General features: G+C 45.4%; 1 protein-coding gene across 2 annotated transcripts in view; it reads right to left on the reverse strand.

Moving 5' to 3' along the window:
• Positions 1 to 15,706, reverse strand: part of LOC138481032 (fibronectin type-III domain-containing protein 3a-like) — a 2,755,868-nt gene extending 2,740,162 nt beyond the window's left edge. For both annotated transcript variants that reach the window (XM_069612893.1, XM_069612892.1), the window contains exon 1: positions 15,550 to 15,706. The gene's annotated coding sequence lies outside the window, so the exon portion shown is untranslated. The remainder of the gene's footprint in view (positions 1 to 15,549) is intronic.
• Between the last annotated feature and the right edge of the window lie 4,819 nt (positions 15,707 to 20,525).

Raw genomic sequence — 20,525 nt, forward strand, 5'->3', positions numbered from 1 at the left:
AAACAAAGCACTTGAGAAGATTGTGTATGATAAAACGCTTTCAAGAGACCTGGAAGGACTCACTGAATTCTGTCATACTGTAGATTTGGAGGTCCATAATATGCGCCTAAAGTACAGGCCCAAAAGGTTGCATTTTGGCATAGACGGTTTGGAGGCCAGAACAAGACTAGCTGTACTTGTGCACAACGGGAACATTGGGAGGGAACAAGCGTAAACTGCAGGAACGTTCGGGATGCTTCGTTACCTCATGGCCTTTACAAAACGAGAAACAATGGGTGGCCAAGCCAATATACCAGGAAATGGATTTTGTATTTGTGGAAGAGCTGACATTAACTATGTTGGCCATGCATATTCATGGAATGGATCCTGATTTTGTTCCTAGGACACATACAATGCCACAAAACATTGCAAGCGCAAACGAGCCTTGTCCTCCAAAATCGGAACTTGTTGAAAGGTTGACTTCCAGATTTAAATGATTTGTAGCGGTCTTCAAAATCTGCTCACAATAACATTTTAGATGTGTTCCTCAATGTTTGGACATTGTTTCTGTACAATCTTATGCTATTACACTTGCAATTTCAATGCTAGATATTGTATTACATAGTATTTATTTATGCAAATAAAAATCAGGTTTATTTTGCGTTAATGTAGATCTTTTACCTTTCCTTCATTTATAATGCTTATCCTCCGTCTAGAAGACGTGTCTGGGGTTTCTATTGGTATTATTGTTGAGAAGAGAATTGTCCTAGCACTTCGGTGCTGGACTGGCCATTTGGGTGCGAGAAAGACTGATATGAAAATAGATATGTCCCATCTGTGAAAGGTACACTGAGGCTTGGTGTCTGTCAAACCCTCTGCTTGACCCAAACCCCACGCACACATGCAATGCATGGCACATGCGCTAATGGACTCTGTAAGGTAAGATTTTCATAGTAATGATAACTGATCCGGACCTGTGTCAGCCACATAACTTTCAGCTTTACTGGTGGATTATTTTCTCTTATACCTCTATGAGTGGGAACCTTTTTCCACACTCACAGAATATTTTACTCTTTTTATTGGTGTGATTTGTTGGGCTCTCCATAGTGTCTTTTAATATGTATCCTCTTTGACAACTTTTTGGCAATAAGTTCCTGTAGTTGCTGGGTTGCCCTAGGCGCTCCATTTTTAACTTCTCTTCTTAACCTTGAGAGAACTATGGTTCCCAAGGGTAGAAAGGATCTTTGGATCCCTTTTACATTTTATTAAGTGAGGCCAGCACCCCCCACCTTATGTGGAATGCTGGGGAGATACTTAGTATCCCCTTTCTCATTTTAAATAAATCTAACATGTATGTTACAAGGACAAACTTACCATTAATGGCTGGTGGCAGTAATTTGGTGAACACTTTTACTGACGTGAAAGGCTTACCTTGACTTCATTGGAAGATTCAAACTGTCTTCACATTTTAAGATGTTCTGACCTTTCTGCAAAGTATTTAAAAGGTTTACTTACTGTAGAAATGTTCTGCATTCTGGAAAGTAGATATAAGGTTATTTTACTCACCTGTGAATTGGTATTGCCTCTTCCACACAAGTAATGCTGTTGGTTTCACTTTATTATTCCTGTTAGGATAATTGTACAAGTGTCTCCCAACTGGGTTTTGCTTCCCCTGACTTTCCGTTAACCTATGCAGAACAAGTCTGCTGTAGGTTTTACCTACCTAGAAATAACGTTATGTAATTCATAAAGTGCAACACTGGGTTTTGATTTGCCTTGTCTGTTTCAGACAGACACAAATAGAGTCTTAGGTTACACCTGCCTTTAAGTTGCTTATAGCTCCTGTAAAAAGTGTATAGGTTTTACTTATCTTGAATGCAACTGTGTTATCCTAAAATAAGTTATTGCTTCCCTTAGTCTGTGAACTGAAAAGCAACTGTAATTGAATATTACAGCCCAGGGTCCAACTCCCCTAGAATAACTGTTATCCTGAATCAGTGTTATAGGTTTATACTGTGCGTAGTATCTGTGCTTCACTAGATCAGAAAAGTATATTGTCCAGTTGAAATGACTATGTGATTTCTTGCTGAGCTTCACGGTACAACTGATAGGGTTTACTACCCTGGTATTACTGAAAGTAATCTAAAAGTAACTATTGGTTTTGACTTCCCAAAAACTCCCAATAGGTGTTCCAAATAAGGTTACATGCTTTGTTGTGTGTACCTTCAAGCATAGCGTTGTGTTTTTATAAATGTGGTCATATATAATGTGATAGTACTTATTATCCCCCCCCAAGATTTATCCGGGCCTACTGGTATTTAAATAAACCATTTATTTTTACAATACTTAGGACCGTGTGAATTAACATTTAATTTGTATTGATTTTACAGCACTCTTTCCCTCCTAAAATAAGCCTGGCCGCTCGGTCTACGCTACCCTGAACTCAGGTGGTATAAGATATGATAGTTTATTTATATAGCGCCTATACACAATGTGTTTCAAAGTGCTTCAAGGCAAGGGAGAGAACAAGGGAAAATACAATGACATTCTTACAGGCCATGAACAGTAAGGATGTGAAAGTAACTATCATACTCGGCCGGACGACATTTCAGATAGTGCAAGTGCTAAGACATAAATAAGGAAGGGAAGGGGAGAGTGGGAAGGAAATGTAAACAGACAGGCGAGGGAGACGGGTGCAGAAAGGGAGGAGAGGAACAAAATAAGCGACTATCGTACTAGGCCTGATGAAATTTCAGATATTGCTGTAGGGGGACAAGGGGGGGGTGAGAGACGTGGTTGCCATCACACTAGGTCAGGGACAATTCTGATAGAGTAAGTGCATAGAAGAATGTAAGGGGAGGATGGGCGGAGATAGGGAAAGGGAGAGGAGGAGAGAACAGAGAGTAGGCAGTCAAGAAGAGTGGAGAAGCAAGAGGGGAGAGCAAATACAATTGCAGAAGTCAGTAATAAACACATAATGTTGCAAGCCAGGATACAAGATGAAGATGGGAACAGCATGATTCAGGGCGACCATGAGTACAAGATGCAAATGAAGTACAGCATGAGAAGGGTGACGCACCATGAAACTATGAAGTCCATAAGTGCAGCATTGGCCACAAGACGGTGGTGGTCAAATCAGAATGCATCAGGACAGACTCCTGCTGAAGTAGGCTGAAGGGGGAAGCAGGGTAGAAGAATCCAGCAAAACAGGCAACACCTGTGTGCGACATGGGTGGGGGGGCACCAGAATGTGTGGTGGTAGCCTGTGGGGACAGAGGGAGTAAACACATGTTGGTGCATGCTTACCTGCTGTCTGAGCAAGGGTTCGGGCCCTGGGTCCTCCTGGTCCAAACAGGAATTTCCCTTTTTTTTTCCATCTGCCCTTCACTTCGGGCGCCTGGGCGAGAGACGCCCTTGATTTAAGAGTTAAGATCAGGAAGGGAAAGGCAGGGCTAAGAAGGAGGGTAGTGCTTAGGCCAGGTGACCTAGATCCACTTGCACCTTCTCCCCATCTGCAAAGGAAAAGAGGCTGAAGGGCTCCTTAAGTAGTGGTACAGCCTTATATTAAGAGCGAAGCCTTGGACTGCCTCAGTTGAATGGTTTTACTAAGCCCTTAGTTGGACTTCAGAAAAAAAATGTCCTACCCACCACCCCTGAGAAGACGCAATAAGTCGTTCCAATAACGTATATGTTTTTCATATGGATGAAGTAGAGGTGCATCCCGTCGAAAATAGGTTTGATGAAAGGGTATTGCAAAGGGATAAAAAGGATGTCATCACAGACAAAATCTATCCCATGGCTCCAGTTGGCTACATGGATCAAGCCCTTGCACCACTTGATGGTTTCCCACTGGCAGAACCGATACCTTTTACGCACCTATATTCTAATAAAGCTATTGGATGTTGGCTTGGTTTGCCTGTGCTCCCCAGCTATTCTGACTTTTTGAAAACTGTTCTGCCGCCAAGGGCTCATCCTACTCGAATAGTGGCAACCAATTCTTCAACGCCTCAGGCCCCTGCCCAACTTTATACAGCCTTCCCAAGAAGACCCGCTTTTTGCTTCATCGGCACGATCATGCGCTTTGATGCATTACTGCACTGTTGAGACTAAGGCAGCCCATTTCTTTGGGCTGGACTAGAAAGTTAGGGAACGACTCCGAAAAATTTTCTAAAGCTCCTAGTGTGTTAACCAACCCTTCACTTTACAGGTTGTGGCTGCGTTTCCACATTTGTCGCATTAGGAAACGTATTGTATGCATGTTATATAGTAGAGTATTGTGTGTGCTAACTGTTTTCACCTAACTAAAGTTCCCCTGTTTCAATAAACCGAGGGTGGCCTCCTAAACTTTGGCCAATCAGGTAAGAGTTTAGAAATCCGTCTTAACACCCTCCTGCAGCACTTGTACTCCCACAGGCTCCTCCTTCCATCCCCTATGGACTAGCACGGCCGATTGGCACCACCAGGCCTAGTCGGAGCATGAATGTAACTTATCTAGTATGGGTACGCAATGTCACCTGTTTCGCATGATGGTAGAGAGGGCTGCCTCAGGTGCGCAAGGGAGTATGAACAGACATGCACGAATTATAGTTCGCATGATGGTAGAGAGGGCTGCCTCAGGTGCGCAAGGGAGTATGAACAGACATGCACGAATTATAGTAAGTGCAGTGCAATTGAAGGCAGTCCCTCGTTACGCTCACGCCAGCATGAATACAACCACCTGGGGAAAGAAGCCAAGAGAGAGTTTGCAAGGATAACAAGGTTTAATTGTACAGAATACAAAGAAATATCAGCAAAGGACTCTGCTGCTCGAGAACGTTCTGACTCCAGAATGAATGTTATTGCCTTTTGAGAGGCTACAGCATCAGTAATGATATCACATATGGGGTCTGAACCCGCACAGTTGATTGGTAAGACAATATACATGGATACTGCTCCATAGGGGATGCCAGGCTATAATTGGTTTGTTTCTCAGCCGTCTGTCGATTCCCATGTGGGGGAGCTGGGCTCATCTCTCCATGGAGTGAAGGTAGGTCTCTCATAAATTACATTGTGAAAACTAAGTTAATATGCTAAGCATACTATTACATCACTATGGCACGCACCTCGGAGGCCCAGGGGCTGGCGCCAGGGGAAAGAGGATGAAATACAGTCGCACTGACCGACACATTCTGCACTTTGTGCCATGAAACAGTGCTGGCGAGGGAAGAGGTGGGGTTTTGATTAAATTTTCTTACAGAGATGATATATCACCAGAGGTAGCAGCAACACATACCTTTCTGGATTGTTCTTACGTTCCTGTGACAAAACATATTTTACATAGCGGTTTGTAACTGTCCTTTGTTTTCTGAAACACTTGCCCGAAGCAGTGTCTTGTTCATTTTTTTTTGTGTGGCATTCTTTCACAAAATTGAAACCTACCTGTCTCTGGCTTCAATAACTGAAAACAGGCTGCTATTGCTGTTTGGCCTTGAGTGAAAGTCAGCAACTGTCCAAAGGACACAATGGCCCTCATTACGAGTTCGGCAGTTACCATGCCGCTATTGGTGGCATGGCTGCCGCCGAAATCGCGTCCGGGTCCTCGGAATGAGGTCTTACCGGGCCATTCTGAGTTCGGAAGGCCTGTTAATTCCTCCCTCCAAGGACCCAGACATGGTCCTTCTCCATTCCCATTTCAGCCCCCATAGGACTGAATGGGAATGGGAGAGGGAGCAAACAACGGGCCATTACGAGATGGCCCGTTGTTTGCTCCCTCTTCCCCTCGCGGGACCCGGTAAGCACGCCTGGGTTTTCCCAGGTGTGCTTACCCTGTCCCGCGAGGGGAACTCGTAATGCGGCGGTACGGAGTGAACGGCGCCGGCGCCTTTTACAGCACCGTTCACTCCGTACCGCCAGGGTCGTAAGGAGGCCCAATGTGTCTAAAACCCACAAAAAAAATTATAACATATTGAAAATGGACATACAGTGGTGGTGACGGGAAAATGGCTGCTTGATCGCCAGCTGCCGCTCCTGACCAACCCCAAAGAGACGAGAAAGTGCTGACCCAGACGGCCCAATCCGAAAGAGGGACTAACAGCTGCAGAGTGGGTCCCGAGAATTCCGGCTGACCTGGAGACAACAAGACGATAAAGGAGTCGAGCGGGGGCGGCGAACACCGTGGTATGGACCCGCCTGTACAAGCTTGCAGATGCACCTCCCGGACGCCTACCCAGTGAACCCAGAAGTACACAGATGAGCTACAGCAGCACGGTGCCGGCGCACATCCCCCCCGGCTGACAGTGCAGCAGCGCAGCAACCCAGCAGCCACAGTGTGAGCATATCGGAAGAGCAGAGAGAAGGACACGACCCCGGGCCCGGCGGTGAGTGATGGGGAGAGGGGGGGCGGGAGTGCGCAGCCCAGAGACAGCAGAGCAGGGCTGCAATTCCCAAGTGCCCCGGCGAGGGGACGAGACCCATGTGAGAAGTGGCCACCAACTTGGGGTGACTGCACTGGCAGGTGGACCACAGCCTCCCCCCCTTAGTCTTCAATTGTGGTACAACCTCCCACCATCCCAAACACGAGGGACTGGCCCTGGCCTAAGCCCACCTGGCCAGAAAGGGACTGTAGAAAAGCACACAAGCTCATCCTAGGCCCAAGCGGGCACCCTAGCACAGCACCCAGGAAGGGGACGACCTGAGGAAAGTCTGCAGGGGGCAGATGCCCATTACCTGAAACGACTACCCAGGATTGGGGACGCAGCAGAAGAAGCCCACGAGGTAACAGGAGAAGTGGCTGGGGAGGCCTGTCCCCGAGTGGCCGCCTGCTGGGAGGAACACACGCCTCCAGGTTTGCCATGAAAGAAGACATTGGGAGTATCCTTGCCAAAAATAAAGACACCAAGAGAAGACCTGCAGGCGTCCCTTGCTGATCTAACTAGGCAAATGGGTACAGTTCGAAACAAAGTGGAAAACAATCAACTAAATGCAGACCTGGTGGAGATGCACCTAGATGCCTGGATGACTGAACTAGAATTGAGGGAAGAGGAAGTAACACTAAAGATGGACAACCTAGAGAAAAGAGAAATAACCTCTGCATCCTTGGCCTTAGGGAGATGGAGGGGGAGAGCCCGTCACAAGTGGAGTGAAAAGCGCAGGACATCATTAACATGTTTGAGGCAGAAGGGGGTAAAGAGGTGCAAATGAAGTGGGCGCACAGAGGCCGCGAGCCATTTGGGATGGGGCCTCGTTCAGTGGTGGCTAGATTCCCTCGAAACAAAGACAAGGCTGAAGTGCACATGAGAGCAAAGATGAAACAGGCAATTGACTACGAGGGCTCACGCGTCACAGTGTACCAGGATGTATCCAACCCGACTGTGTCGCAAAGATGAGATTGCTGACCGCTCACAAAGTGGCTATACGACAGGGGTATCCGATATTGCTGGGGTATCGGAGATTCCCCTTCACCTTACAGTTTGAGGTGGAAGGGGTAGAGTACCGTATTACCTCTGCCGAAGAGGCCATGTGCCACCTGACCGCGGGTCCAGGGATTGAAGTGGAACGGTGGACCGCGGCAAGGAAGAAGGACAAGTGAGACCCACTAGGGGGCCTCCCAAGGCAGACGAGAGGACAAACAGGATGCAAGTATATATGCATGAATGGCCGTCCCCAAGAAAGACTACCTGAACAACCAAATGGGCAGGACCAAGGCTCAGTCCCACACTTCGCCAGTCATTAGCTGCGCAGGATACAGCCGGAAAGGTCTACTTAAGAATGTCGGTGGAGGGAGATAAAACTCCCCCCAAGTGGCCCCATCTCCACGTTACCCGCTGCTGGTTGCAGCACACAGATACTGCGTTTGTTTCTAGTTTTGTTGAGGTTTTTTGGGGTAGTTTCACAGATCACCATGCTAGGTACTGGGATTTATCAAGGAATGCACTGTTTTACTAAAAAGAGGCACTTGTGGGGAGATGCCTAAGGTGATCAGCTAAATACACTGGGATGGGTCCTACTTTGATGCAAAGTGCAGGTGAGGGGCAGAACTTGGCTACTGGAACCCTAAATGTTAAGGGGCTACATTCGGCCACAAAGAGGTCCATGGTTGTCCGGGAATTTCCCAATGCCGGCCTAGATGTACCATTTCTGGAAGAAACACGTCTAGTGGCAGGAGAGGAGCGACAAATAAAGGGGGCAGGAATAGGAGCGGTGTATTGGGCCTCAGGCCAATCCAAGAGGGGAGAGATGGGCATGATATTTGATAGGTGCTTGCGCCTTGAGGAATGTGAAGTATCCAGACTGATGGAGGGACACTTGCTCATTGTACGGGGGAAACCTGGGAGGGACTAGGATGGTGTTCACCGCACTGTACAGTCCAAACCAGGAGCAGCTGACCTTCCGTAACGAGGCACTAGATGTAAGCTGGCCAATTTCCGTGGGAGGCATATATTGGTAGGAGACTGATGAGGTAATTGATAAAAAGTTGGCCCGGGGCACAGTCACCCTGAGAGGAGGGCGGAGGTAGGGACACCTGGGAAGGAGCATCCTGCTAGCGGGTTAATAGATGCATGGAGGGAACAGTACCCGAACGAGAAGGGCTACATATTCTTCTCAGCCCCACATGCCACCTACACCCAGATAGATTATTTGTTGCTAAACATGGATCTGGGATGGAGAGTGATCAATTGTGAAATAAGGCCAGTGGGATGGTCAAATCACGATATGGTGGTAATGCGCCTGGACACTAAGGGACTCAATAGAAGAGACAGTAAATGGAGGTGTAACGACTCCCCGCGGCAGGACCCTTATTGTGAGTTGAATAACAGTGGATGAATGTTAAAACACTACGGGAGGCAGGGAAAGCTACCTGGAGAGGGCTCATCATACTGGAGGGGGCACGGACAAAGAGGGAGCGCAGGCTCCTGGGGGTAAGACTCCGAAAATAAATTGTAGAGGGGGGGGGGGGCAGCGCATGCATGCAGAGATGGTTTGAGGCTGGGCTGGAAAGAGTGGGGCAGGTGGTGAAGTGTAGGGGATTTGTAGGCATGCAGGATACCTCCAACTCAATGGAGCTCTGATGTCCCCAGAATGGAAGGAGGTCCTACAAAGGGAGCCTACGGCAACAGAAAATATACTAGGTACCGAAGTCTCTTCGAAGGGGCTGATCTCAAAGCTGTACCAGGCCCTGCTAGGCGCCAGGGAATATGACATTGAAATGCACAAGAGGCGGTGGGAAAAGGACATGGGTACTTAAATTAATAGCCAGCTGTGGTTTATGCTATGCAGAAATGCACACAAGACATCTATAGCTTGCCAATACAAGTTACATGGACTCAAACTGCTATACAGATGGCAATGGGAGCCGGTGAGATTATCCAAAATGTATAAGGGTGTGGGACCCCATATGCTGGCGAGGCTGCAGAATAAGGGCAGATTACTGGCACATCTGGTGGGGGGGTGTAAAGGTGCAAGACTACTGGAAAGAAGTTCTAGGATGGATAAAAAGCCTTGATGGGATAGAACAGATGCCCCGACCCCTGGCTAATATTGTTTGGGTTAGAAATTCGCATGGGGAAGGGAACCAGGTTGCCACATGATCCACTTCCTCCTCCTTGCAGCGCGGACATGCCTGGCAGGAGGCTGGAAAAGGGCTAAGCTCCCCACAGAGAACCAGTGGGCTCTGAAGGCAAAAGACATTCATGAAATGGAACTGCCAACAGGGCAGTTACACGACCGCACCTCAACCGCAGCAATGGAATGGGCCGCCTTTAATGAAAAATATAATCCTGTCCACGCCACCCTGGGGGCAGACACTGAAGTGACCATGCCTAGCAAGAAGTCAGTTTGCTAGGGAACTTCGGAGACCACAGGCCAAGAACAGTCCCACATCATAACAAATCGTAAGCGCCCCACAGGTGCACTTCACAAGGAGAAATTAACACAGTTGCAGGTCAAGAAGACTTAAAGTGCAGACACTTCCAACGGAGGGAAGGTTGGTGGGGCGTTTTGGTATTAGGAGGGGGGGTGGGGACTCGTTGGATGTTCTCATTTTCTGTTTTCTCAAAGTTTAAGTATTCAAAAATAGAAAATGGCTAAATTGCTGAAATATTTTCAGACAACAATTTCTCCAAATCTGAATTGTGCATTGCAATTTTCTCTGTACTTGCCAATAAAAAGCATTTAAAAAAGAAAATGGACATACTAAAATTTTGTTTCCATTTCTGCTATCTGTTTTTTCGGAGCAGTTACTCAGTGTGACAACGAGAGAATGGAACTTCCTGAAATTATGTAAACTCAACTATACATATGTGTGCGATCAATTAAAAACAGCATGTGTGCTGTACGCATAATGACTAGTTCAGCAACGCGCCAATGTACGATTTGACCAAAAGAATTGACAGTACATTAGGTTATGTTGAATGATATTTATACCGCGAACTATAAAAAACTGAGTGCGTAACTCACGGTTTATCTGTCCAGTAACCATACCATCCTCCCATTTGACCCTATATGAAGAAGGAGGAGATCCAAGCCCCTGAGCCAGACCATACAGGGAAGAAATCACTTTTCTAGAAGATGGCGGGGCAACAATGAATTCAGGATTGGAGAGGCCTTTGGAGCGTCTGGAAAGTCAGGCCACCTTGATTTCAGTACCTCGCGGAGGCGAAAATATAACAACCGGGTGACCGGAGTCCAGTCGCCTCTCGCCTTAAGATTTTCCCATGTTATGAATTTCCCTTGTGGTGCCACATTGCCCAGGGTGTAAATGTGCAAATTCTGAAAATGCTGAATGAAAATGCGCTCAAATGTGAGAGTGATCCCACGGACCCTATATATGGCCATCCTGGGTGAATACCATGGACCCATCCCTACCCACTTTGCTAGGCTATACCAGGCCTTGAGCGTGATCTCTAGGGGTTGAACCTGCGTCTTCAAATGATGCTCCTGTGTGGCCCAAAGGAAGCCAAGAGGAGTGAATAGAGGTTTGATTTTTTTGGACGTATTGCTTACCGGCCTTGTTATGGTTGGGGGAGGGGCGGGGCTGACCCTTTTCCGTGGGCAGTTCCATTATAATGCCATCTGTCTGTGGTTCAACCCAAAACGTTACTATCTGTGTCCTTATTTTCTGGTAGGGTCCGCTATATTAAGCGAGTGCATCTGGTTCTCCATCCCATTGGGAGCAATACCTATTCCTTAGCGGTAACCTTTCAAGCACGTTGTGGCCTCAAACACTCCCCCATATTGTCATGCGAGTGTTAATTCTGTGTGGTATGCCTTTATGATTAGGTTTCATCCAGTTCTGAATAATACTGTAACTTGTTCCATTCAATTACAGAATGGCTACTAAAATATATTATTGCATTCTGTTATCTACAGATATATTGTACCGTTCTGCGTATGCTATATTTTCCAGCTACCGTTGGATAGATTCTTCAATCAGCACTGGCTGATAATCAAACAGTGCTTATTGTATAACCGTTATGTGGGACAACCGACGGGGACCTGCTGCCCTTTGGCGCTAGCAGCAATAAGGAGCAACCATTCAGCATTTATAATGTAACAACGTGCTGAAGCAAAAGCGTTGCACTTGAAAGTGCAAAGAATCCATATCTTCTCACGAACTGAACACCATGTGCATCATTAGAAAGTTTTGCTGGTGTATCAGAAGGACACAAGAATTTGAGTACAGGGATTGATCGCAATCGACGTACCATGAGGAAGTTATAAACAACATTCGAAGCATGCAAGGTTCGCTACCTATAACTTGTATGGCAAAAACATATAGTTCATTTCGTGGACTTAATATTCTACTGTGAGCGTTCTTTGATAAATAAAAGCAATGGTTACATTGCAGACTATTGAGGTTTTCTTAATGTTTTGCTATACTATTTGGGAAAAGAAAGAAAAGTTACTTGCTGTTTGTTGAGGATGCGTTTGTTTATCTTCCCTGTTTTGCCTTAAGTAACATTATGGCATGGGTGACGATGGGGCATGATTGGCTATGCTGGCCACGAACGTCATGAAAATAAGTGGAGCATATCGTTTGGACTAGTGATGTCAGCTTCAGGGGTGGATGATATGATTTAGTGCCGCAAGGGCACTTGAACTTAGGGCAATGCATGAACAGATAAGATTAGCACAAGATGGCCACGCCCAACCCGTTTTTTCGCATGTGTAAAAGTGAGAATAACTAAGGTAAGATGCATAGGAAAAAAAATGTAAGCTCGATTACAGTATGCTTAAAAATACATGCCCCAATGATCGGGACAATAACATTTGAGCAAACTATTCCTTTAACTACATAGTGAAAAGAATGTTTGCGACGGAGGTGGTCAGAGAGGTAAGCCGCACAGCCCTCTGAAGTATATGGAGCTAGTGTAAAAGGAGGGTATGGCTCGGATCTGAATCATGATCCAACTTATTATTAAAGCATTATGGTCAGATACTGATGAACACCATTTTACCTCCCTCGCGGTCATGGCCAGTAGCCAGATTGTCTGGGTCATAGCATAAGGTTGTGACACGCACAATCTGGCTACTGCCCACAGTGACAGGCTATACCTCAGTCACCTACGGTATAGGACTATTTTTTGTACCTACATTATGACACAAAAAATAAAACGCGGGCGCATTTGCAAAACCATGCTTTACTGTCCTTGCCAATGCTCCTCACGAGTTTGCTCGAAATCTGCCCATATTTTATTTTTTGAAAAGTTTCAAAATGTATGTACATACAATAGTCATATAACTTAGCCCCCACATGACAAAATCCATTCAGTATTTACACAAACATTGAAGGTTGGGTCTATAATCTTTCTCAAAACTTTTGTCCACATTCGTCAAATAGCAACAAAGTCATAAACCATTTAAAAATGTTGAGACCCCCCCTCTAATTTCGCCCCCTCTTGAGAAAATCCTACCAAACTCTAGAAGACCATTTATAGGCCTTTACAATATTTTGGGACCCCTCCTCTTATTTTACCCCCTCTTGACAGAATCCCACAAAACTTTGCAAAACCATTCAGGATTAGGTCTAGAATAAAATTGCAAAATTACATGCAGTTTCATTGAGTGGCGCTAAAGGTATAAGCCATCCAAAAACTGATTTTCCTCAACCCTATAATGCAGAAATAGGTAAATATGTCCTAGGACATCTGAAGTGTCCGCAGAAACCACAGGACAGCCCCAGGACATCTGGAGTGTTCGCAGACTGTCGGGGATGAAACAACCAGTTTTTTGGCTTCTTATGGCCATATCTCCCATCCCATCCTCATCCCCCCCACCTCGCCAGAGATTGTTGAGTTTGACAAGTGCAATGTTGCTTTTTTTTATATATTTTCGCTGCGCTGTCCGCGAACAACAAAAAAGTCTTGGAATCCAACATTGCGGTTGTCAAACCGACACATCCACCCAATCAGCGGCCGTGTCCCGATGTCCGCGAACCACGCAAAAGTCAGCACATTTTTTCTGGGCCAATCAGAGGCCAGTCCGTGGACCGAACAGGGATGTGAGTCCGTGGACCAGATATAGATATCACAAAATGTTGCCTTACGTTTTGGTCTTTAAAAAAAATATATATAAATAATTTTTTTGTAAAAATCCACAAGACGGATTTACACCAAATTAAAAGAAGCACGCTTTTGGGCCCAAGCTACCGCTCCTGCCGTAAATTTGGTGAAAATAAGTCCAGCGGTTTCGGCTGTAGGCGTGAGCAAAAATGTTTCCCCCATTATGTCTATGGGAAAAAAATACAATTTGGGACCCCCTATAACTTAGCCCCCCACTTGACCAAACTTTGCAAAAAAATTCTGAGTGGGCCATATACTTTTTTTGCAAAGTTTGGTGAGGATTCGTCCAGAAGGGCCGAAGTTATAAGCCGCCCAAAAAGCGTTCTTCCAATGGGTTTAGCAACTTACCCATAACTAGATGGCATCTACCGCAAGCCATGTAAAATGATATATATTTTTTTAACATTAACTTCAAAATAATTTTCCGCAAGAAAAAAACATCTCACCACACTCGAGAACAAAACGAATACATTCAATGACAATTCATCAATAAATACCGGAGAGATGATTTTAAAAAGGGCATCCAAACTAGATAACTGCCGGATTTAAAAATAAAAGAGCTACCTTTCATTTCCCAGAGCACAGTAACGACACTATGCAATTATAAAATCAAAACTACCACGTTGTAGAAACGAACCTCATGAAAATACAATTACCGTGTTAGTCCAATCCTAGAATGAAAACTCTTAGGTATCTGGGCTATCATTGGTCGTGACGAAAATTTTCAAACTGAGTTTACAATAAAAAAAATATTTATTATGTACCTGCTCGGGCGGGGGTATTTTCTTTAAATACATTTAACTGGGTAACATTGAAAATCGTGTTGTTATATTTGACCCATTGCATGAGAAAGTTTAGCTTTAATTGAAAAAAAATGTGCAATTCTTTGAGGGTTTGCGTTTCCCCTAAAATCGGCTACACGGACAACCGGGGACAGACAACTTCGCAGTAACGGTCATGCTGCATCTATCGACTCGTTACTCCCCACACGCCCGAGGGAGAAACTATTGCAGCAGGAAGAGATTCCACTCTGGGCCGCGGGGCTAGCGACGTGATGCCCAGCCCAGGCGAAAACAGGCTGGAGGAGCGAACGATCCCTGGCCCAGCAGCTGTGACGCAGTGTTTACTGAGGACGGGTGTGTGACGTGTCCGGCGTGGAGCGCTGCACACGGGCCGCGGCTGCTGGAAAGCACGGCCGCCGCGGGCTCTGCTCACACGCCAGTGGCGCAGGGGGCTAGGAATAGTTGGTGGCAGACAAGTTGAAGGGAGTTAAGAAATGTGCATCGGGGTCTGGCCGACCTGCTGGCAAGTGATCAATACTGTCAAGGCGGCGTCAGCGGCGGGGGATGTTGACAGGAACCAATGTCCAGTTTTCAGCGGGAGTTACAAGAGAAACTGCGCGCGGGGGGGGGGCAGACAGTGTAACCTGGCCATGCACGGTGTTGGCTTTGCGTTCACGCTCGGGTCCATTGGGGGAGTTAGGGAAACGGGTGAAGTGTCCGTTTTAAACGAGGACTGCTGCATGCCACTCGCCCGTAATATTGAGCGAGTTATGGGGCTGCAGTGCAGGCAGAAGCTCAATCACAGGTGACTCGCGCGTGAACTTCTTTTTGTTGCGACTTGGGGCAGCGGCTCCCCTTACACCAGGATGGTGTGTTACTGGTGAAAGGTTAAGGGGCAGCGGCCATGAGCGAAAGGAAATGAGCAAGAGAACACGCAGCAGGAGGGATGCTGCAAGGGGCATTGGGTTAGTGTACGAAGAGTTGGGATTGTGGCACTAACCCACAAAAGCGGGACTCCGGATGCTGCCACTAGGTGTACGTGGCATCACCTCAGCTGTGCAGCCCCCTCCTTCCCGCCGTTCAACAAGTGCAATGTAACAGTCGCATGGTCTCCCTGTGTACTAAAGTTCCACTTCATCCTCACGCCCCCTCAGATGTATTGCAGTTGGTGGAGATGATGCGGAGATCAACGATCTCTCCGGGGTCTGGAAACCTTTAGCCAACGGGACCGTAAAAGATGTTTTCCTTACCTGCTCCTGCAGTTCAGTGAGCAAAGCGGGATTTGTGTACCCTTCAGTTCGCCGTCCTCTCAGCACAAGTTTAGAGTTAGTGAACTCGGGCGAAACGCAACCAATCCGCGGGCGCCTCACAGACACTCGGGTTCCACCGCCATGATAGAATGTGAACTCAAAGCGCATGCGCGCGCTTGGACCAGGCCTTAGATCTTAAATTGCCGAAGCAAATCCCGATAGTGCACATGCGCAGTACATCGCTTGCTAGCTACAGTTGCGAAGAGTAGTGCTGGGCTATCAGAGGTTTTGTTCAACTACTGTAATGTTTACACTTGCCCGGCGAATTTGCATAAAGTGACATCGGTGAAATAACAGAATTAGTCTTTAATGCGCAAAAGTATCATGGGAAGTTACAATAACAACACATTGCCATGCATAAGGTAGTAGATAAATATACTGTGGCGTCCACTGTATGGATTTCCACTGTTAACATTTACCTATGTGGACAGATGTGCTATGAGTTTTTTTTTTTACGTAGCAGATGGTTTGAGCTCAATACCTTATATAGACTTGTAATTTTGGCAGATAAGGCATAGCGAGCAAAAAAGATTTGGAAGGGAGAATAGCACACTTTGGTTAAGTGGAGAAGTAGGGATTTTTTATTTTTTTTTAATTTTTTTTTTATTTTATTGTATATGGTTTACAAGAAACCTTTACAAAAAATTGTCTTTAAAAGGTAGAAAAACATTAATTACATTTAAATTTCAACTATACGAACAAGCGTTAAAACATAGATCCAATTTCCAGTTAAGATTTCCAGAGAGTAAGGGACAAATTTAAATTTAAAGAGTTCAGTGCAGAATACACTGCAGCATTAAAAATATACCGACAATAAAATTTAAAATTTACAAAATTCTAAGATAGAAAATAGACCTGCAGAGAATAAAGAGAAATTTCATAGAGTCAGGCATAGTCATAACAAGCATAATCATAACAGCGGGGCGTATAAATCTAAAGCTTTGATAAATCCAGCCACAGCAAGTCCATCCTTAATGTTTGAAATAGTGAGACACTGAGACCAGATCAAATGGGCCTCCCCCATTTGCCCCATTACATTAAAACGACCTAGATATTTGTCCCTTAAAGCTGTCAAAGCAGTGCAGTCTAAAAAGAGATGCCGAGCGGTTTCAATCACCCCCAAAGTTTTACAGAAACGGCAACTAGGATCTAAATCAGAGAACTCCTTCCTTTTATGTAAAACTTCCCGAGTAGGGAGGAGATTCCATCTGAGTTTAATGAGAAGGGAGCGATAATATCTGTTGGGGAATTGGTTCAAAATAAAAGACAACAGGCCTCTTTTCTTATGATCAAATTGTAAATCTCTCAGAGAGGGGTACGAATGTAATTTTTCAATAGTGTTACTCCAGTCGTGAGAAAAGAGACACTCCTTGACCTTATTCGGATTCGTTAGTAGGGTGTCCCTATCGGAGGAAATATCCAACAGGGTCTTGTCACAGAGATCACTAAAAGCGTTGAGATATAGATTCTTGACTAAATGTCCCTGAGAAGAAATCATGTGGCCCACATCAGCATAAAGAGTGTCAGGTTTAGGAGAAAGCAAAGCTGAGAAAAGTGAGAGAATCCTCCAGAGAATCCTGGCTCGAAATGAGACTAACCCTAAATCATACCTAATAGCCACTATTGGAATGGAATTTGGCAGTTTTAGAATTTTCCTCCAATAGATACCCTCAAGAGAGTCCCAGAAAATCAAAAGTGCCGAGTAGTGGAATTCCATTCCATACAAAAGTTTTGGAGTAACCTTACCCTTAAAAAAATCTACTACAGGCTTAAGGGAGAACATACCATATTTATTGTCTAGTTTGAGGGATTGGGAGATGAGAAGGAGCAATTTGTGTCTGAGGAATCGTCTAAGTTCGATCGCCGAAGGTCTAGCCAAAATCAAATAACCAAGATAGACGATTTTGTTTGCTCTAATTATATTTTCGCCACCTATTTTCCATACTTTGTTATTCCCCATTCTCCCCTTTGAAAAGACCATAGTACGGGTTTTGCTCGGGTTAATCTTAAGGCCATTAAGAATACCGTATTCTTCAAATTTACATATGAGCCTCTGCAGGCCCACTTTAGTTTTATCAAAAAGAAGAAAGTCGTCGGCATAAGCCAACCATGAGAGCCTCAGATCCCCTAGTTTAGCACTCACCATGCCTGCATTTCTCAGGAAGTCATCCACATCAGCCATATAAAGGATAAAGAGACAGGGAGCTAACGAGCAACCTTGTCTCACCCCAATACGTGTCCTAATCCTTCTGGAGAGGGTTCCTGCCAAGTCGAGCCTGATGTGGACCCCTGAATTTTCATACATGGCCATGATAAGAGATAAAAGCCCTGCCGGAATGCCCCATTTGGTTAGTTTTCCCCATAGTCTTGACCTGATAACCAGGTCAAAAGCATTTGACAGGTCAATAGATGCAACATAGAGAGGACCATCATATTTACCCCAAGAAGAGGTCTGTAGGGCACTGAGAATAAGACCATTGAGATTAGTTGAGTGGCCTGCCCTAAAGCCTGTTTGTTGTTTGGGGAGAATATGATTTTCCCTGATCCAAACATTAAGGTGCGAGAGCAACAGAGAGGCAAAAAGCTTACAATCCGCATCAATAAGCGAGATAGGTCTATAATTTTTGACCTCGTTACGCAGGCCTCTTTTGAAAATTGGGACAATGTGAGCAGTTTGCCAACTAGAGGGTACCTTCCTGGAGTTAACGACATCTTCAAAGAGCAAAGAGAGGAGGTTAGCCCAGAGAACTGGCTCAGCTTTGAATGTGTTGTTAGTAAGGCCGTTAGGCCCAGGAGCCCTAGATTTCTTGGCTTTGGAGATGAGTCCTAGTATTGTCTCGGAGTCAGTCGGAGGCTTCCATAAGTCCTTAGAGGGGTTGTTCCCCAGAAGACAGGAAACTGATCTCTCACCCCCAATGTCAAAGAGTTTAGTGTAGTGCTCAACCCATTGAACCTCAGGGATGGCATTTAGCTGGTCGGCGACCGCCGCATTATCTAGGCTAGATACTGTAACCCAAAATGCCCTCAGATCTCGTTTTATAAGCACTGCAAGCATATGATCTGCATCATTTTGTAGCATAGAAGCTTTTCTAGACTTACAATAGTTTTTATATTTTTGGCGGATGGTTTTAATTTTTATATTTTTGTCGGCCCATTCCATGTCTAGGGCTTGTACATCTCTAATGAGTTTCTTAGTGAGACCCTTTTCATTAGCCAATTCTTGATCAAATCTATGAAGGTGAGATATTTTAATAACACCTTTCCTAAGCTGGCCGTGAATACTATGCTGTAGAGCAGTGAGAAAGCTATCGAAATGAGCTGTATTGAAGACTGCCAATTTCCAACAGAAAGAGGTATGGTTAAAAGAAGAGATCAGTTTACGATTCAGTAGGCTGATATTGAGAGGAGTCCAACGAACCCCTGTCCCTTGTCCCACAGTTTGGAGATGGGTAGGTCCCCCCACGGGCAAAGACTTAGTCGGAAGGAGACAAAGAAATGAGACCCGGAGAATACCATGGTCACTCCATGAATTGAAGGAAACCTCGACATTAGACGAGAAAGGAGTGAGAGAGTGATCTACAAACACGTAGTCCAAGGTAGATATTAATGAAGATCTACGCCATGTGGGTCGAGATAAATTGGTAGCGTCGTAATAACCATTGAGACAAGTAAGACCCACTGAATCCATGGCGAAATTCCAACAACGACCACGTGCGAATTTCATGCCTAGGCGGGAGTCGTCCTCCATCGCTAGTCCCAAGTCGTCATATTTGGATTCGGAAGAAATAGAACAATCCGAATTAAGATCACCTGCCAGGATCAGTTTACCCCTGGGATGCACAGATCTCCAAGAGAGAAGCATATCCGTTAACTTTTGCAGAAACGGCTCAAGAGGAGAGATTCCCTTGTGCCAGTATACATTAACCAGAAGTAGAGTAACCGTAAGATCAAGAGAGAACACCTCCAGGGCCAGGATACCAAAAGGCGTATCCAAAAGCACCTTAGTCCTATAACCCAAAGAAGTTCTTAATCCCATGAGAAGACCCCCCGATGGCCTCCCTCCCAGGCTGGGTCTAGCATTTTGAGAAAAGATATTAAACCCATCTAAAATGGGAGTTGAGAGCATCCAGGTTTCTTGAAGAAAGAAGCAATGTGAAGCCCTGATCACAGTAACAGTGTCTAAGTTCGTAAAGAGGTGAGAGTTACCTCTAGAATTCCAGGAGAGAAACCCAAAGCTATTCACAGGAAGAGCATCTGGAGGTAGTTCTGGATTAATCAGGAGGGACTCATTTCCACAGACCTGCAGTGACCTGTGCCCAATTGCGAAAGTGTCCATTTGATTTGGGCATAAATTGCCTCCCATGGGGCTGTGGGGTTCTTTCCGGATAATATACCATAGTGAGATTATCCCTATATTTTGCATCCCCTCCATTGTTAGTGGAGAGCTGAGTGGATTTCAGTAAATTTGCTTCAAAGCCAAGTTGCTTTAACCCTTCCTTATGTCCCATGATCAAATCCAAAACCACTCTTGATTTAAGAATGATATTACTTACATCTACCCGATCATGAATGGGGAAGATAATGCTATCCAAGTCATAGCTAGAGATGAGTGAGAGCGAGGGAAGTTGATGGAAGATCTTTAAAATATTTCCACGGTTTAAGCAGATTGGCGTATCTTGGCCCCAGAGGCTGGTAAGTTGTATGATATCCCGAGGAACTTTTGATTCTGACATATTAGGATGGGAGTCAGAGATCTTTTTAGTAAACTGAGATAAAGAATCAACCGCCAAGTCGGGACCCCTAGCACCTCTTAGTATAGTCCTATTTTGAATAACATTTGGACCCACAGGAAATCTTTCACAGAAATTGAGAGAAGTATTGTAGCGAACAGAATCAAGCCCAGAGGGGGCACCTTC

This window comes from Ambystoma mexicanum, chromosome 5p (genome assembly GCF_040938575.1).
Source record: "Ambystoma mexicanum isolate Mex_15411 chromosome 5p, UKY_AmexF1_1, whole genome shotgun sequence".
In the NCBI taxonomy this organism is placed as follows: Eukaryota; Metazoa; Chordata; class Amphibia; order Caudata; family Ambystomatidae; genus Ambystoma; species Ambystoma mexicanum.